This window comes from Rhinolophus sinicus, chromosome 16 (assembly GCF_057876585.1).
Source record: "Rhinolophus sinicus isolate RSI-liver-muscle chromosome 16, RSI-T2T, whole genome shotgun sequence".
Lineage (NCBI taxonomy): Eukaryota > Metazoa > Chordata > Mammalia > Chiroptera > Rhinolophidae > Rhinolophus > Rhinolophus sinicus.
The window spans coordinates 64,651,687-64,669,670 of record NC_142516.1 but is presented as its reverse complement, the minus strand read 5'-3'; the positions used below and the strand labels follow the sequence as shown (position 1 = coordinate 64,669,670).

The window sequence follows — 17,984 nt, the reverse complement described above, 5'->3', positions numbered from 1 at the left end:
ATGAAACACATTTATTACATGAGAAATAAATACACTCCCACTGGAAATTCAAACTCTTCTTGGATTAAATAAATAAATAAACAAATAAAATGAAACCAGTATTTAATGCCTCTTATGCTAATTATCTTAGTCAATATGCATTCTCTTCTTTAGGACTTATTAGAACTCTGTATTTTTATGATAAACTATTACTCAACCTCCTGACTGATAATCGGTAGGATTTCTAATAGTATATATATTTTGTGTGTATAGTATATTTTGTGTGTGTGTGTGTGTGTGTGTAATAGTATAGATATATGTAATAGTATATATATATATATATATATATATATATATATATATATATATATATGGTATTACTATTTAAATTCAGGAGTGACTAAGAGAGGGAAATAGAGGATGTGATGATGAAGAGTCTAGTTGTTGACAAGCTTTCTTGGATTGGGAGATGATGTCTATATAGATGTCTAGAGGACTCTAGGAATGGTTAAACTGGACAGGATAAGAGAAGACTGAGTTTGGAGCTTATTTGTTCAAACATGTATAGGTTGGAGGTTTCAGGTGTCAGATGGAGTATGTATTGAGACTGTATAGGCTTATCTAGCAAGAAGCTAGACACAAAACCCTCTGGATGTGAGAGACTTTAGCTTTAGCTTCAGGAGAAATTGGGAGTCTCTACTCTAGATAGTAAAGAGCTGGGAGAAGTTCATGGGCCTGGCATGCTAATAAGGGAAAATTAGAAGATGAAGTTTCAAAAGGCGCTGTTTACAAAAATCTTCCTCATTAAACAGTGTCCTCTCTGTATGTGTAAGAAAGTTGGTTTCATTTGCATAACAAAGTGGAGAGCTAATAGTTGGAATTCATCTAATGCAAAATTAGTATTTAAATTTCTAAGAAAAAAAATCTAAAATAGTAACAAGTTGTATATTGCCAAAATTTGTAGGAAAAATTGAAATACAAGTCCTTGGTTTGGAGATGAAAAAAGCTTGAAATACATGAAGTATGCATTTAAAAATTGTAGAATGTATACAAGTAGCTTGAAATGGTGAAATATGAATTAAGAATAAGTTATAGGAGGAGGCACTTACGTGAGAAGTAAATCAATATTTCCTGAAATACTGAACCCTGTAAATGAGTGCCAGTGGAGTTAGGCATTTAATATGCCTTCTCTGTGTAATTTTAAGAAACCGTTAAGTTTTTTTATTTATTTGGGATGGCTTTAAGGTGTGGTCATCTTGAATTAGAGAGAGGTGTTTTAAATGATCTCCCAGTTCCTTCTGGCTCTAGAATTTAATACTCTTTTGAAAGACACTTTGCCAGTTTGATTCTGGTGGTGAAATCCTAGGAAAGTTAAGCAGATGAGGCTGTGGTTGAAAAAACATGTAGTGAGGATTTGGCCCGCCACAGTTATTTTAACAGACGGCCAACTCTTTCTCCATTCCATTTGCTCTGTAGTATCCATAATCGCTTTTTTTGAATCATGTCCTCATGTGGGTAATAGACCCTTTAAATCATTTACTTTTGTATTTATGTGCTCTGACTGAATAGAAAATTATCCACCACCCTTGTAGTGACAGGAGGAAGTTAAGACCTGGATCTCTGAAGAACTACTCAGGTGATCACTTGTGTGAGCTTGGCCAAAACAATGGCCATGCTTATTTTTCAGTGCTAAGAAAGGAACTTTTCTTTTGTTTGTCTTTTAAAAAAAAAATACTGCTTTAGCTTTTCAAATACAATCTTGACTTTGATAAGTAGTTTATAACCTCTTTCAAGTATATGTGAAATAATTGAATTTTTTCTGGTGCTCCATGCCGTAGACGTGGAAGAGATTTTTAGTTGCTGCTGTATTATTGAGAGAAGGATCTACTTGGTGGTGCTGGTGGTGTGGGGGGCTGGGATGGGGGTGGTGTAAAGAGCAATTTGATTCCTGATTCCCAATAGACACCCCACAGGGACATCAAGGATGAAAAAATCACATAACTGTGGAATTTGAGGCTACCCTTTAGGTTTCTCTTAAATTGTTCTGTGTTCTTTAGATTCCTGAGGAAAATAGCTAAATGTTGGCGCCTGTGCTACCAATTATGAAATCAAATCAAGAATTGGCCAAGAATCTTAATGGGAAATTTAACAACTCTTAGCTGTCTGACTGAAATATGTGGGTTCATCATTAGGAAAAGTATATTAATATTCCAGTTCCCAAAAAGTACTTCTAGAGAATTCATCAAGGAAAGTTTGGCTTCGGTAGGGTAACTGGCAGTAATTTGCTCATTCTCATTCTCTGTCTTTTTACTTTAAGTTCTTGAATCATAAGGATTTTTTTTTTTTTTTTTACCAATAATACTTATTTTTCAAGGCTTAGCTTTAGGAATCTCTCTTAAATACTTCCTAAGAAAGCCACCCTTACCTTTTATTTTTTTGTGTTACACCACACCTTGCCATTACTTCTAACACTGCAGTTGGCACATTATAGTCATTTATGTACAAATTTGCCTTTTGTTTTCCTTTGAACAGGGTCTTTCTGCTTTAGCTGTCTTTATATTTGTAGCACCTAGCACTTAACAGGTGGTCAGTAAGGAACTAATCAAGAATCTATTGTGTACCCTTCATTACATGAGTCACTCTGAGATCTTAAAATAAATGGGCTTTTAGTGGTTGGCCCTTTCTCCCTCCTAAAAGGGTAGTAAAGCTTCTTCAGTGAGGCAGTACATGAGTGCTCCATGAATTAATTGGTTATCATCCTTATTCCACTGGGCTGTACAGACACATACTTGTGTTTTAAAGAGCAAAATTGCACTGAAGTGCCCAGCCCAGTAGAGTGTGGCTGTCTCTTCAATATATGAAGGAAAAGCAGTCCTACCCCTCTTCGCAGAGGCAGCTTTGAACTAGACCAGCAGCAGGCTGGCTCCAGCTGAAAATGTCAACCCACCATTGTTGAGTTTCCATATGTAAATTTGTCTTTGCTCAATGCATCCTAGAAATTACTCAAGTGGATCTGTTTGCATGAAGGGAAACTTACAGAACTAGACAACTTCATGTGAAAGGCCAGGAGCCAGGAGTGAAAGCAGTTAGGCCTTGATCCAGAGGCCCGTGGAGGAGCTATTTCACGTGCTTATTTATTTCGAGGCTCCTTCCTTTGAGTAAATAAGGAAGGATTGAAATGGAAGGGTCACAGGTGTGCCCCCACAAATTTGTGGCCTATAGTTTGGCTCTCAAGGAGACAGCATCAGTTCTTTCTGCTAATTTTCAGTTTTATTTTTGTTCTTATATTGTACACCTGCATTTTGCTTATTTTGTTGCCATAAGCCTGCTTTCCAAAGACCAAGTCCGTGGAAGAAAGGATATGGGTTTTGGCAAAGGAAGGGAGCGGATAAAATACCAAAATACCTCTTGTATTTATAGACAGAACTGTACCTTATTGTGGGCTGTGATCGTTTCACATTTTACATTGTAAGGACACGAGAAGCTTAACTCGGCACCTTGAAAGCACTGTGTTGAAGTGGTTCAGAGCATGGGCTGTAGGTAATTTCTACTCATACTTGTGAATAATTTAGCCTGTTGTCTTATATATACTGCAGCACTGTTCTAAGTTATGCGAATTGAACTAGTTCAATTTTTCCCTGAAAAATATTTCGCAGTCTTTATTTAAATTTGGTGACATCCACAAATGAATGTTATCTGTGTGACATTTCTAATGTTGATTTTTATACCTTTTATTTCTAAAATACTTTTACTTTTTTTTTTGACAGTTTTCGTAAAGTTCTATTTCATTATTGGTGGGTAACGCATTTAACAGTTAAGTTTATTTAAATAATGTACAGGTAATTGCACAACTATAGCATTGGCAACTAGTTAGGTAACCAATTCAACTGGCAACCAGCTAACAAGTACCTGTTTAAGTATTTAAAATACAGCTCTTTTTTAGATCATTCTTTGTTTAATCACCTTCTTGGAGGGATAAAGGCTTGCTGGTCACACTGGAAATATATTAAGACCAAATCTTCTGATACCCATTCCCAGAGGTTTCTTTCAGCCGGATTAAGCCTCTAACTCCAGGGCAAGGCCAAGTTTGTGGCCTCCAGCATTAATGCTCTTCCCACCTACCAGAGCAGACAGGGTAAGCTTCACACCAGGCCTCAGAGTCTGCATGTAGCGCACTCCAAACGAGAGTTGTTGACATTTGCAGAAATGGAAACAGTGGGATCTGATTGATATTTATTTAGCTGCTATGACAAAGCGAGTGCAGTTGGTACCCGATGTCCAGGCAAGGTTTCTGAAGTGGCAAGATTTTCACATACTTTCTGATAAATCGATCCTCCAAATTCTGTTCCACCATTGACATTAGTGTGTAGCTGGAAGTCTCCAGTCCTGTAGCCAGCCCACTGCAAAATTATTCCTGATTTGGAACCATCCGAGGTCACTTGGTACCCAGCAAGCCAGCCCTCATAACCAAAAAGAGCAGAACCGTGGATTGCAGGTCCAGCAGAATCAGTCAAGATTGCAACCAAGGTTTTACACTCCCTCTTGTAAGAAGACTTGATTTTACCACTTCTCTTTCCTGTGTTTGGTGAAAAGGTGTTATAAAATGTCAGTTTCAAACCTTGACAAAACACACTTCCTAGTGTGTTATCAGTGTTCCATTTCTCTGTGAAAGTCAAGTCATACTCACATCATTTATATTTGGTCTCCAAGGTCCCAGTAACTTTACCAGTGCCTGTGTTAGGTGAACCAGATGTTGAGAATTCCACACCACTGCATGACTTTGTTTTCACATCCAGTTTTACCAACCCCAGACAGAATCTTTTGTTGAAAATATCTCTGGCAGCTTTGCCAAGGTTAGCATGTGATGGAGGAATACACATTGGCTGCGCGCAGCTCTGTTCATAAGTCGCCATGGCGAGGCCAGGGAAGAGGTGATCTAGGGTTTCCTGAGGGGTTTCTCTGCCGCCTTTCAGCTTGCAGCTATGGCCGCTTGGCTCATTGTGGGTCTGGTTGCAGCTGCCGGGGCTGGAGGTCGAGTGAAGGCTACTTTTACTTTTTAAAAGAATGTTATTCACAGCATCCCAAGCAAGCAAGCTAGAACAGACACTACCACCCATGTCTGATTAAGGAAACTGAGGCACAGAGAAATTGTGACTAACCTGACATATCATAGCTACCCAGTTAGTGGTGACCCAGAATTCCAAGCTCGTGTAGTACCTGAGTTCTCTCGGCTTTGTTCATTTCTCCTTTCTGAGCTGCTTGCTTTGAGTCAAATAGGTTAGGTCTTCTCAGGGGAAGGTCTCAGCTTAGAACCCAGCACTAATTTGGAAAACTTTTGGATTCGTTGAAGGTGCAGACAGGGAATCACCTATTTTCCCCCTTTAAAAAGAAATAACCTATAGGAAAAACAAAACAAAACAAATAGTTTGCTCTCGATGTAAAGAGAGGCCCACAGCAGTAACAACATAATAAGCAACTTAATTAGAGAACTAGTTCTAGTGCTTAAAAGGCACCGTTCACAGTGATCGCCTTGGGGTACAAGTACAAATTTAAAAACTTCCATAAGAAACCTAAAAGCATAAAAAGAGCCAGTAAGACCCCCCCCAAAACAAACAAACAAACAAAAAACCAGTCAGCAGCATTATGTCATATTAGAACGTTAAACTTATAAAGGAGATTATTTTAAGCAGTTCCTTCCAAATTATCCATACCCCTCCATAACTGAAGAGCTCTGTCATGTTAGGAATAACACAAGAGGACGAATTCAGGCCCTGCCAGATGAGGGCAGACCAGGATCTCTTTAATTGAGAGCTTTCAAATTCAAACTGTCATCAGGTCCTGTCAATCTCTTTCTTTGTAAGTCTCTCAAGTTCATTCCCACAGCTGCTGTTCTACTCCCAGCCCTCTCTGGAAAACTCTGAGTTCCTAGAGCTGGAAGTCCCCCTCTGTTGAAGCCAGCCCCTCCCCTCTCCTTTCTCTCCTCTCCTCCTCCCTTCCAGGTGCTTTCACAGACATGGCCTCATTTCTAAATACAACTAGACTGTGAAATAAGGAGTACTCCCTTGTTATGTATGAGGAGAGCTGAGAGGTTACAATGACTTGCCCCAGGTCCTAGCTATTAAGTGGTGGATTTAGAATTTGAGAGCAGGTCGTCTTGTTCCCAATCCCATGCCCTTTTCCCCTTGCCATAGAGGTCTGCATCTGCCATCTAACTGTAGTGGTGGTTTGCAGAGGAAGAGGTGTTTGAAGTCATCTTCGCACCTGGGTGTTAGGGCTTTGGAAGATCACGATCCATAGTTTGAGTTGACCCTTGACAGGGTACAGTGGCCCACTCTGCAGTTCAGCAGCCGTACTTCTGGGTTACATTTCTGCCTTACTCTTCAGAGCCATGGGAGCCAATCGGTATATAGATATTTGAGCACCTGTTCTGGGCTGGGTATTATGCTGGGGTACAGTGCTGAGCAAGGCAGAGACAGAACAACTCTTTTCACAGAACTTAACATCCCCTCTCTGTGCAATGAGAGCCAAGGCCGGCGTGTTAACCTCAGCACCCGCGTCAGACAGGAGACTGGAGGTGGCGGAACAAGATGCCATCCCCAGTGTAGCTACTACCAGCGCGGCAAGAATCCCAGGTCTCGGTGGGCTGCGAAGGACTGCCTCATGCCTCATCATGCTGGAACCCCAACTGCACTCAGCCCTGGGCAGGGCATAGGGCATCTCGTATTGGAATGAGGCTGTGTTCTTCCTGATCGGCCCAGATGATGATTGTACTTCCTGCTTTGGCAATTGTCAGTAGCGGATGAAACTCACCACGGCTGGAACAACACTTCTGCTGCACCCCCCCACACCCACCCCCCAAGGCCTAAATACTTACAGGGTTTACTGATTTGTAGTCTATATGAAACATACAATCATTGCAAATATTCCTACTCTTTAGGATTTTCTTGGTTGCTTTTATGTCCCATTGATTGCTCATCCCATTTTAGGGTAAAAGAGAGCTGGCAAACACAACTCATACCATTAGGACAGTTACGCTCAGTGTCTCACTGAAACAGAAGGACTGTACAGCCTGAAAGGACGCTTGCTCCACCCCTCACTTCGTGGAAGAAACTGAGTCGTGGGGAGAAGTTGTGAGACTCTCCCTGGGCCTATGTCTTGGCCCCCCGGGATCCCAGAGCAGATAGGAGAGGAGGGAATTACTAAAGTTGCTTTTTTTTTTTTTTTTTTGTCCAGCTTTATCCTTTTGGTCAGCAGAAAAATATGCTCACGTAAAGGTGATAGGTTGATGGTCAGCTTCAGTTTTGGGTGGCAGAGTATGTTTTTATTTGGGGGGGGGGTCTACTTTCAAAGATCTTTAATTGGGGATGTGAGACTGCATCCGTGTTTGCTAGCCAAATGGCACGTAAACTAGAGACTCACTGTTTCACTCTTCTCTCTAAAATACTAACAAACCAAACCAAACCCGAAAAACAAAGGGCATAAGCAAACTTGTCGAGTTTATTGCTTTCAAAAGGGGGGAAAAAAGCCTTGAAATTTCCTGTCATGACTGATGAAATAAACCTTGAAGTCAACACATTAGACTATTTCATTTTTGTTCCAGTTTTCTCCTGGCAAATAGAAGAATGTAATAAGAAAGGAACCCATGCTTCCAAAACAAATAGGGTCTAAGTCCAAGACATCTAAAGCTTGTGTGGAATCCCTCCGGCATTTACCCCACTGGGCCCCCGGGAAGGGAGGAGACAAACGTCCACATCCCTGTTCTAAGTCAGAGTTGGTTCAGTTAAAGGTGAAACTGTCTGTCAAACTATTTATAGCATGTTTATAGCATGATGGAAAAACGAAAGACTACAGTTTTTAAAGCCTTGCTTTCATTCACAGATAGTAAAGACTTTTGTTTTTAAAGGATAGATTCCTTAACATACTCTACAGTAATTGACGTGAGTTTACACCATGGCATTTGAGCCAATTGATGATTTTTATCATATTTATTATGAATAATTTGTGTTTAAGGTTGAGAACTCAATGAAATGTCAGTCTTTAGGATGAAGATGCCACTTAGTTTTAGGTGGTAAGAGAGGGGCTTCAAGATAAGGTATTGTCTTAGAATGTAAATTGTTTTTCATTTTAAATGCTTAGAAGATTGAGTTTCATTGGTGTTTCCTAGGAGTTTCATTCAACCAGGTATGATATGATTAATGGAGTTTCCAGTATAATTCTGTAAACTTTTGTTTAATTTTTGGTGTATAATTATGTGTTGCCATTTACTCTAACATTTATTTCTCCATGAGTTTTGAATTAAAGTGCCATTACTTTTTTGTTTTAAGGATATAAATTCTTTGGCTTTTTTTTTTTTCCTTTTTGGTACCATTACACAAGTGACTGCTATATAACATGTTTGCATAATATAATGAAGGAACGTGTGGGTGAGACATGCTGAAGTATATGAGGAACCTTTGCTAGATGACACATTTGACCTTGGGAAATATTCATCAAAGTAAAGTTGCTGTCCCAGAGACTGTGTTTAAAAGTATTTCTCTGATTTGGATCTCTCTAGTAGCTTGTTTGAAAAACAAACCTACTGACTGGCCTCTTCAGTACTTGTAGAAGCTGGCAGAAAATCAAGTGTGTAAATTGCTCAGACCCTAGGTTACTCCCCTGTTTGGTTAGCCTTATTTATCATAAGGCATTTTATCCAGAAAAGTCTTCACCAAATGGAAGCATTAATGTTGGAACAGTCATTTCCTAAATGTTTTTGGATCAAGTAAATTTGGAACAATTGGGAAATTTTTTAGGTTGTATTCTCATGTTTGATATTTAGGAAAATATGCATTAGTGAAATGTGTAGTTTGCTTTAGTAGGACAGTTTTATTGCTAACTGAAATAACACCCTGACGGATAGCTTTACTAATATGCTACCTTCAACCCATCAAAATAAAATATCTATATTTTGGAGGATAACTCAACTTTGGTGGGGCAATAGCCCTCATAATTAGAGTATGCCAAATTCTTGGAAAAGGTAGGTAATGTAAATTTAAAAATTTTTAAATGGGAAAAAAAAGTAATGCAAGTAAAATGCGATTCCCCCCGCCCCCCTTCCCCCCAAAAAATAATGTGAAAATGGGAGCTTCCATTTGTGACCCCGGGACCTTGGGCCAGTTTTTTTTTTTTTTTTTTAAACAAATGAGCCACGCACCATATTTAATCAGCTGTAAATGATATATTTCTGTTCCTGTTGGATTGATTGCTTTTAAGCACGACTCATTTCAATACAGCAGCCTAATAGTAGCAAGTTGTGTGAAAATGTTTAATATATGTTAACATATTCTCATTTTTCTTAACTGAAGGTGATCTGTGCCTTATTTTTAATGCAAGATCAGAATTTGAAATTGTACCATCAAGTTAATAAAATGCAGAATGGCTTCTAGGAGGGAAGATTTGATGGGTATCTTTGTGAAAATTTAAGACTTGGGACATGATATGCTTTTTTTAGGTAAATTATAACGGGATATCTGTTTAGCTGCCTTCTTTCACATTATAAAAATTTACTGTAGAAAGCATAGCCATTAACAACCAAGTGGTTGGCATTTCGGCTGTGTTTGAATTTCTGCTTTCTAGACTCTTTCCATCAGCACACATTACTTCACCTTGAGCCTAAAGATTGTATAAATCATACTGACGTTTAAAATGCATGAATCAACTCTTAAGGCACAGATTTTGCATTCTTTCTTTTGCTTTTCTCTTGCCATTGCTTCATGATGTCAGCTAGCCTCAAAGCTTTGGCTCGATGAGTGTCCATTATAACAGGCTCATAGTCCTTTGGTGAATTCATAGAATTAAATTATTCTAGTTCAGCCAGGAGTCTTGGATATTTACTTATGACAATGAAGTCCTCCATTGGTTAGAACATTATTCTTTGTACCTATCAATCATTTAAAAATATTCAAGAAGTCCTGATGGGATGTGGAATAGAAATATTTAGAGCGTGGTCTTGCAGATAAGTATGATTATTTAAACTGCTTTTCATGGATATTGCCTTCAGAAATAGTTTACAACTGTGGGAGAAAATTGCTCTCCATAAATTATAGTCATAGGACATTTGGTCTGCTTTTTCCTTGAAGAACTCTTTGGTCAAGTTTCTTGTAGGGCACTACCTTTTTTAGCCAATAGCTAGATCAGAAAGGGGGGCTGTATTTAGGATGAAATCAAATCAGGATGGGATAGAGGCTAAGATGTCCTCAGGTCTTTGCTGAACGAAGGCAGAGGCTTTGGGAGTAGACTGAGGCTTGTAGTGGATGGGTGAGGGGATTCATGTACAGGAGCTGATGGACAAGATAGATAGGTCCATTTATAAGCAGTACCTTGAAAGTAATTGATGTAGTATAGCGAATATTAATTGTGGATCAGCTAGTCATTGAAAATGAAAGTATCACAGTTGCATTTGAACATTAGTACCCACCCAAACTTAATTTTCAAGGCGTTCTAGTCTTGTAAATTTAGCTAGCATTTAGATTATAAGAGATGCAAACTCTTTACAACTACTCCACCCCCCCACTCCCCCACCCCCCCACCCCCGCACCAATATACTCAGTTCATTTAAGTACGTTACTATAAGAGTTCCTGTGTGGTTTTAAGGTGAAGTTACTGAAGAATCTTTTGTTCCAAATCAGTCCAATAATTAAAGAGTTATAGAAATCATGTTGAGGGCCTCAGAATGATATATTACAATTTTAGGAGCCAAGAGACAGAAAAAGATATTCCCAGCCGACACTTGCAAATCAGAAGCAGCTGCAGAAAGGTCAGAGTCCCTGTGTGTCAAGGGGCTGGTTATTTTATCACCAGTGAAGGGAATCAACTGTATTCCGTGTCTCTAGGCATTTGACACTTCTATTGGGCATCATCTCTAGCCTTCTAGGAACAGTCATCCACCAAGAGTGTGACACAATAAGTTCTATTTGTGCAATGACTAGAAAGTGCAGTAGTAATTTGCAAGTTGCACAATAATTATTTCTGTGTTGTGCTTCATTGTTGTACATGGGCCAGGCTTGAGTAACCTATTTTGGTTAAATAGCCTGCATCTACTTTGCTCTCTGAGTTTATTAGCACAATTAGGTTTTTTGTTGTCTTTTGCATTTTTTTTTCTTTTATGGTTTTTGTAGCAGTGACATTATGGGATTACTCTCTTCCTGACAATTCTTCGGGAAAAGATTGAGTATTATCTGGTGGATTAAGCTTGAATTTTGGACCCAGTCCTACTCCTTACTACTAACCAATGAAAAAAGCAACTGTCGTTTAGCCTCTGGTGTTTAGAAAGTTTCTTCTATGCCCATGTCTATATTTTCTTGGCAGGGGTTGCTTCAGCAGTAAAAAGACATACCTCTTCTGTTATTATCACATTAAGAATCGTAAGGTTACTCTGGAACATTTTGTTTTGCTGTTGTTCTTCCTGTTTTGTTTTAAATTACAGTTGGTGAAACTAAATATTATAACAATTTTTGTATTATTTAAATAGTGTTAGAGGGAGAAGACATTTTAGGGGGTGATTGTACATAATCCATTGGTCCTTTCAAAAATAGTGATGTTTTAGAAAGTGATGTAATTTATGGGATAAAGGAAGTAACATTACACAGTGGGTGGAGGAAAAACAGCTGTGTAACTGAAGCAATGAGAAAAAGGGATTAACAGAAGGAGAGTACATTTTTGCTTGGATGAGGGTGAGTGTGTGAGAGATGCTCCAGAACAGTGGCTTCTCACACTTGAGAGCCTGGAAGGCCTGGGATGGCAGGTCGCTGGGGCCCCCTGAGTTTCTGATCCCAAAGGTCTGGGGTGGGAACTCAAAACTGGCATTTCTCACAAGTTTCTCATACCCGTAAGATGATGGGAGCTGTTCTGAAGGGCAGGAGACTATGTTTGAATGTCTCTAACACTTAACTCTCTGTTAGTCCGAAATTTGGGCTACATGAGACCTCTTCTTTGACCGCATTTAGCAGAAGGATGCATAATTGTTGGCAAAATATTCATGTGTTAAGACGAATGTTTAGTAGGAATTTAGCATTTACAAAGTGATTTTCTCATAACTTACCTAATATATTATATTGGAACTGCACAGTGATGCTTTTAATTATTTTATGGATAGAAGAATCTGAGGTAGAAAGGAGTTATGTAACTTGCCTAATGTTGGTTACCCCAGCTAGGAAATGTCAGAGAGGCAGGCAGCGAACACAGATTTGCTGTCTCTAAATCTGGTTTCCTTGTAAAATTCAACTATTAATATAGTGTGTGTGTGTGTGTGTGTGTGTGTGTGTGTATCTCTATCTCTATCTATCTCTAATCTGTCTGTGTCTATGTCTATTTCTATAACTATATCATCTATATCTATATGAAAAGATAGGTAGTGGAAGGTACATATAGGTGGGAGACCTTGATACCATTTCTCCTTGACTTTCCAAATATTTCAAATTCCCATAGCCTTGTTCTTTCCTGAATTTCTCTTGAATTCCCTCAGCATCACATTATTGTTTTAAAAGTATTTTTCTTTTATTTCACAAGTAAGAATTTTTGTAGAAAAATGAGAAGGTACAAACAAGCAAAAAGAAGAAAATACTTTTCATCCCAGCATCAAGCACAGAGTACCGGGCATAGAAACCATTAATAAATATCTATTGATTGAATGCCAGGAATTAGCTCCCTGACCTCTGGGTAAATTGCTTAAGTTGTCATATTCCATCTGTAAAAAGGAATGGCTGGCAGGGCTCTTATGCTACTTATTTCCTTCTGTTATGGATTTATTTGACATCAGCGATCTTTCAGGGGACTTGGTGAAAGATGTTAAATAAATCATATCTTTGTTACTATTAAAGAAGAAGTTATTTGAAATTTGCTGTCTTTAAATATCTACTGCTCTTTGTCATAAATAGGAAAGAAAATAACTTTTTGCAATGCATGATATGTGTTTATTTGGGTGGTAGGATTGTGTGTGAGAACAAATGCATTTATTTATAAATAAATTATCATTATAAAATATTAAAAACTTCTTCTTATGATATTTCAAGTTCTGTTGTATAGTTTCCTCCCTTCGTGACCCCAAAGTACAGTCAGATGAATTTAGAGATTATCTACCAGCATTTCTTCAAGAACATAGAATAATAAGGAAAAGGAATTAAAAGAGTAGGAAAAAATTATTTGATTGCTTGGTAGTCTTTCTGGTTGATTGTATTTATTCCATGTGTATAATATGGGCAAGTGTATATTAATTCATATGATTTACTTAGTTCATTAGGTGATTACATTGTCATTGTCCAAAAATGTGACTATTTCAAAGAAAAACTAAATTATGTAGTGGTTTCATAATATAGGTCACGGTAGCACACAAGGAGAACAATTTTTATAAAACACAAGCGTATCTGTTGTCCTATGATAAATTTAAATAAAACAGGCTTTATTCCAGATGGGATTACAATGCTTCCAAAATATTTACTAGCACAGTGAATAACTTTTCTTTTTCCTATTGTTTTAGCACTATTTCGTACTTCCCAAATTTTCTTTGGCCAAGTTTGTTATTTCCATTCTATAGGCGGTATGTGTACATAGAAATATGTTCATTCGTTTAGTTAAATCCCCTGTTAGAATGGGTTGGGACTGATGGCTGGACATTCAAATCAACAAGCAAAAAAGTACTCTGGAAGCGTAAATTGCTGGTTTGTTCTCTGTCAATTTTTTTCTTTTTATATAAGTGAATCAGGCTATAGTAGAATTCTACAAAAAATTAACTGAAAGGCTCTTAGCAAAATTCATACTTCTATTAATATTTGATATTGAATAAATCTAGGATTAATTTTTAAAGGATGATATAAGAATAGGATTTTAATGTGTAATTTTGCAGTTAAGGTCCAATAGTTTCATGATAGGAGTGGTTCCCTGTAAACGTTATTTTGAGACTTAGCTCACTTTCATTCAGTTTTATAATTTATCTTTTGGAACTGACTCAGTGAAAGTTATTATGGTCATACTTTAAGAGGAGGAATTTTTCTTCTGATTTACACTGAATGAGTGAACATTAGCTAGCTCTTCAAGTTAGGATCTTAATTATTCTTGTTTGACCTTTGCCTGTAACATTTGGTTTGAGTTGTGTTCTTCTCTTTGACTTTAAGATTCAACCACTGGCAGGAGCCTTATTTAATCTTTCTATTGAGCTGTTTTCATCTCCTTGAATAGGGCATAAACCTATTCATAAACCTATCTTTCATATGGGCAAGCTATTCTGGAATACTGTTAAGATTGAGTGCTTTGTGGCAGGGTGCATTCTATTTAAAAAGTAATGTAATATGTTTCAATGTGATTAAGAACAAGAGTGTTACAAGTGCAAAGTACAGTAAAATCATAACACTCAAGGGCTTTTTACATAATGTGCTATATCTAATGTGCAAACAGTTGACTTAATTTTTTACTTTAGCTTTTTAAAAGCCTGGTGTTTGTCATAAATGCTGCCAGTATGTCCTGATCTTTCATTCCTTAATACTTGAGTTGATACACTACTATATAACTAAGTTGTATCAAGTTCCTGAGGAATCAGATTTCTAGTTTGATTCATATATGTAAAACTGGGTCTTACTCGATAGATTTAATCTGACTTCATAATCAGAATGAAAACAAGAAAATGATAATCTAATTTATAGTATTATTTAAATATGGGGTAGCCTCTATTCAATTGAGTATTCATTTATTTACTGGTCTAAAATAAAAATAAAATCCTCCTCTAATTAAGAAAAAGCCTTTCCCAAGAAACATTTAAAAAAATTCAAGTATGATTTGGAATCTTTGTTGTGTTTCTGTTGTTCTTTTGTTTGTCTCAATTTCCTGCTTGTGGTATAGCAGATATGGTATTTAGCTGATAAGTGTCTCATGCTTAAATGAAGACACTTAAAAAGCAAACTGCACCTGCCTTCAAGTTAGAATAGAAGTAGCATTTATGACTTGTCTTTGGAATAACAGAATTTTTAGTTGTAGAGGCAGCTTCTGAAATGGAAGCTGTCCCCTTATGCGACACAGGAGGTCTGGGGTTAGGGGTTCCGGCATTCTCCAAAGGTCAGATGGCAAGTCTGTGATACTAGAAATGGGGCCAGGACCATGTCTCTTTTTAATTTTTATTTTTTGATGTTCAATATTAGTTTCAGGTGTACATCATAGTAGTTAGACATTTGTAAAGCTTATGAAGTCATCCCCTGATAAGTGTGATACCCACCTGGCACCAAACATAGTTATTACAATATTATTACTATGTCCCGTATGCTTTACTTTACATCCCCAAGACTATTTTATGACTACCACATTTGTGCTTCTTAATCCCTTCCCCTTTTTTTCACCAAGTCCCCCAGCCTCCCTCTCACCTGACAACCAGAACCATGTCTCTTGATTCCTTGATATTTTTTCTTTTGCTATACCACAGGATTCAAATTCAGATTACATTTCTGTTTTCTCCTTGTGTGTTTTGTTGCACTATTTCAGTGTTACGGCTTTGTAATACATAACCTCGGAAGCTTTACTTACTTCTTTTCACTCATGTTGCTGATTTGGGCTTCATCAGTCTGAAGGTGGGCTGCCAGTGTGGACCAACTGCTAGTATGTTTAGTGGTGGATTGAGCCGAAAGAGTTCCAAAGTGAAGAATTTTTTTTTTTTTCATCCATCCCTGCCAAGAATCTATAAGACCCAAAACAAAACTAGCTCCAAGAATGTTTAAAATTGAACCGATTGTAAATGTTTGTATTTAAGTCTTTTTTTCGAAAGGTTTTTGGGAAAGTCCAGAGTAGCTTCTCTAATGGTTATGGATTGTATTTGGCTACCGTTGGATACCTGGATGACTTCTAGTTTCCAAAAAGGGTTTTAAAGCTGTGTAGGGATTATCTCATTTATGCCTTGGGCACAGATGGCATCTTAAAGCTTCCAGGAGCTACATGATGTAGGTAAGCGTTAGCTCCGTTTCGTAACTGAGAGGACAGGACGTGTTATGTGAGTGTCCAGGGTGACATCTGAACCAAGGGGTTTCTTCTCAAAAGCTCTGGCTCTCGACCACTAAGCTCTTCTGCCTCCACACTACACGTTTCTTCTGCTGCCTGTTGCTAAACGAAAGTTTTGAGCGGGTCCTTGGTTTAACTTAACAAAACCCTTTTCCAGTTCTTATAGTGTGCTTCAACACTACACACAGGAATTCTCATACTTGCTGTATTTGGGGTACAGTAATAATTCCTGGTAACATCTTAACCACCAGCCTCCTTCATCCTCCTCTTTCTTCATATTCTGTCTCAATTTTCTTCACTTTTCCATTCTCCTTGGTTTATCTGGAGCCGTAGTCAAGGTGCCTTGTGCATTATTTGGACACCTTCGTTTCTAGTCTCTCTGTTATTCCCAAATAAGTATAAAGCTGCTCGTCATTGGCTCCTAAATTCTTTACCAAAGTCCTGTTTTATCTCCTCTTAGAAAACTTATTTCCTTCGTATCTCGAGATTGGAAAGAACCATGAAGAAATAACCTAATTCAGTTACCAGTGGAATGTTTCTCATATCCTCCAGCTTGTACCACAGTCTCCCACTAAGCTTGTTCTAGAATCTTTACTAATTAAAATTTTCTTGTCTTCCTCCTTTTGGCAATATCATAGCTGCTTTCTTTAAACAAACTAAAATTAAACCTAATGACTGACTCTCTCTTTGCTTCTTCCTGGTTTTGTTCCCTAAGCTTTCCAGTTTGTGAGTTCCCACCTATAATATTGACTCTTAATAGTTTTTGTGTTTGTTCTCATTTCGCTTTCTTTTGTATGTATACTGTTTTCCCCCTACTGTTTCCTGGAATTCAGAGACCATGAGAAGTACCAGGCAATTAGCACTGCTTTTGGTAATTTTGTAAAAAAAATGACTTCTAAAGAAGAATAAAAGCTCTTTTTTCTCCTGTTACTATCTATTTAGCCAAAAGGCACGCCAGAGCTACAAATCTGACAAATCAACTTAGCTCACTTTGTGGTGAGGATAAGGAGGAAAGAGTAAATCACTACTATATTTAGTAGGAACAAGCAAAAAAAATCATACTCTGTAAAAGTGGATTTACTTTAATGATATAGGTAAATTTTTATAACATACTTTTGAACAGTAGTTTCAGATTTTCTTTTTGCAGTGGCTTAGTTCTTTGTCTACATAATTTTAAGAGACCCTAGTACTAGATCTAAAACTCAGAATTAGTCCTTAGAGTATTTAAATTTTCATTGTTTGTGGCAAACACCCTATTGCTTTTGTAAAAGCAATGCAAACTACATTTCATGGCTAACACACACTGCAAGGGTGTAGGGTTTCCTGAAACAGCTTGCAAACCCTTCCTTAAGAAGGGTGAGGATATAGGATTTTTCCTGGTTTAATTGAGAAGATTGAGAGCTTGTCAGGCTAAACAGGAACCACATTCCTGTGTGCACCACGTATGACAGTTGCCACCATATTACTGTCACCCTCCTTCTGTCTTCATTTGTAATATCTAATGGAGCTTCAGTCAATTAGGAGACTTAGGATTGGCCATCTCTGCGCCAAATGCTAAAACAGAAAAACAAAGCAGAGTCCAAAAGATGCTGAAAAGAAATCTTGTTCTTAACCCTTCCTCTAAAGTTAGAACAGTTTTGATTCCTTTGATTCCTTCCCTGGAAGCATTTGTTTTCCTTAGTGTAAAGGGAATAAAGCAACAATTAAGAAAAGATGGATCACTGACTTATTTTGGACCATTCTCTTTTGGTGTTTCTGTGAAGTTAGGTTGTGGTGGTCTCTTAGGCTGTTGTGGGTTTTGTTTTCTTTAAATGGTAAATGGGTCTGATCTTTGATTTATTATATTTGATTATTTTAGAACACTGCCACTTGTATCACCCTAATGCAGTCGATGGCTCTCTTGTGTATAAAACCATTTCATCATCCTCTACATTGAATACTTAAAGGGCAAGTATTAAAAATGGAATTGCGTGCTATGGAAGAAAGATGGAAGT

At 37.8% G+C, this 17,984-nt stretch overlaps 1 protein-coding gene and 1 pseudogene across 1 annotated transcript in view; one reads left to right on the top strand and one right to left on the bottom strand.

Annotated features, from left to right (window-relative positions):
- MLLT3 (MLLT3 super elongation complex subunit) overlaps positions 1 to 17,984 on the top strand; it is a 261,393-nt gene that overhangs the window by 119,460 nt on the left and 123,949 nt on the right. The gene's annotated exons all lie outside the window — the stretch shown is intronic.
- On the bottom strand, positions 4,003 to 4,892 carry LOC109457450 (non-selective voltage-gated ion channel VDAC2 pseudogene; annotated as a pseudogene).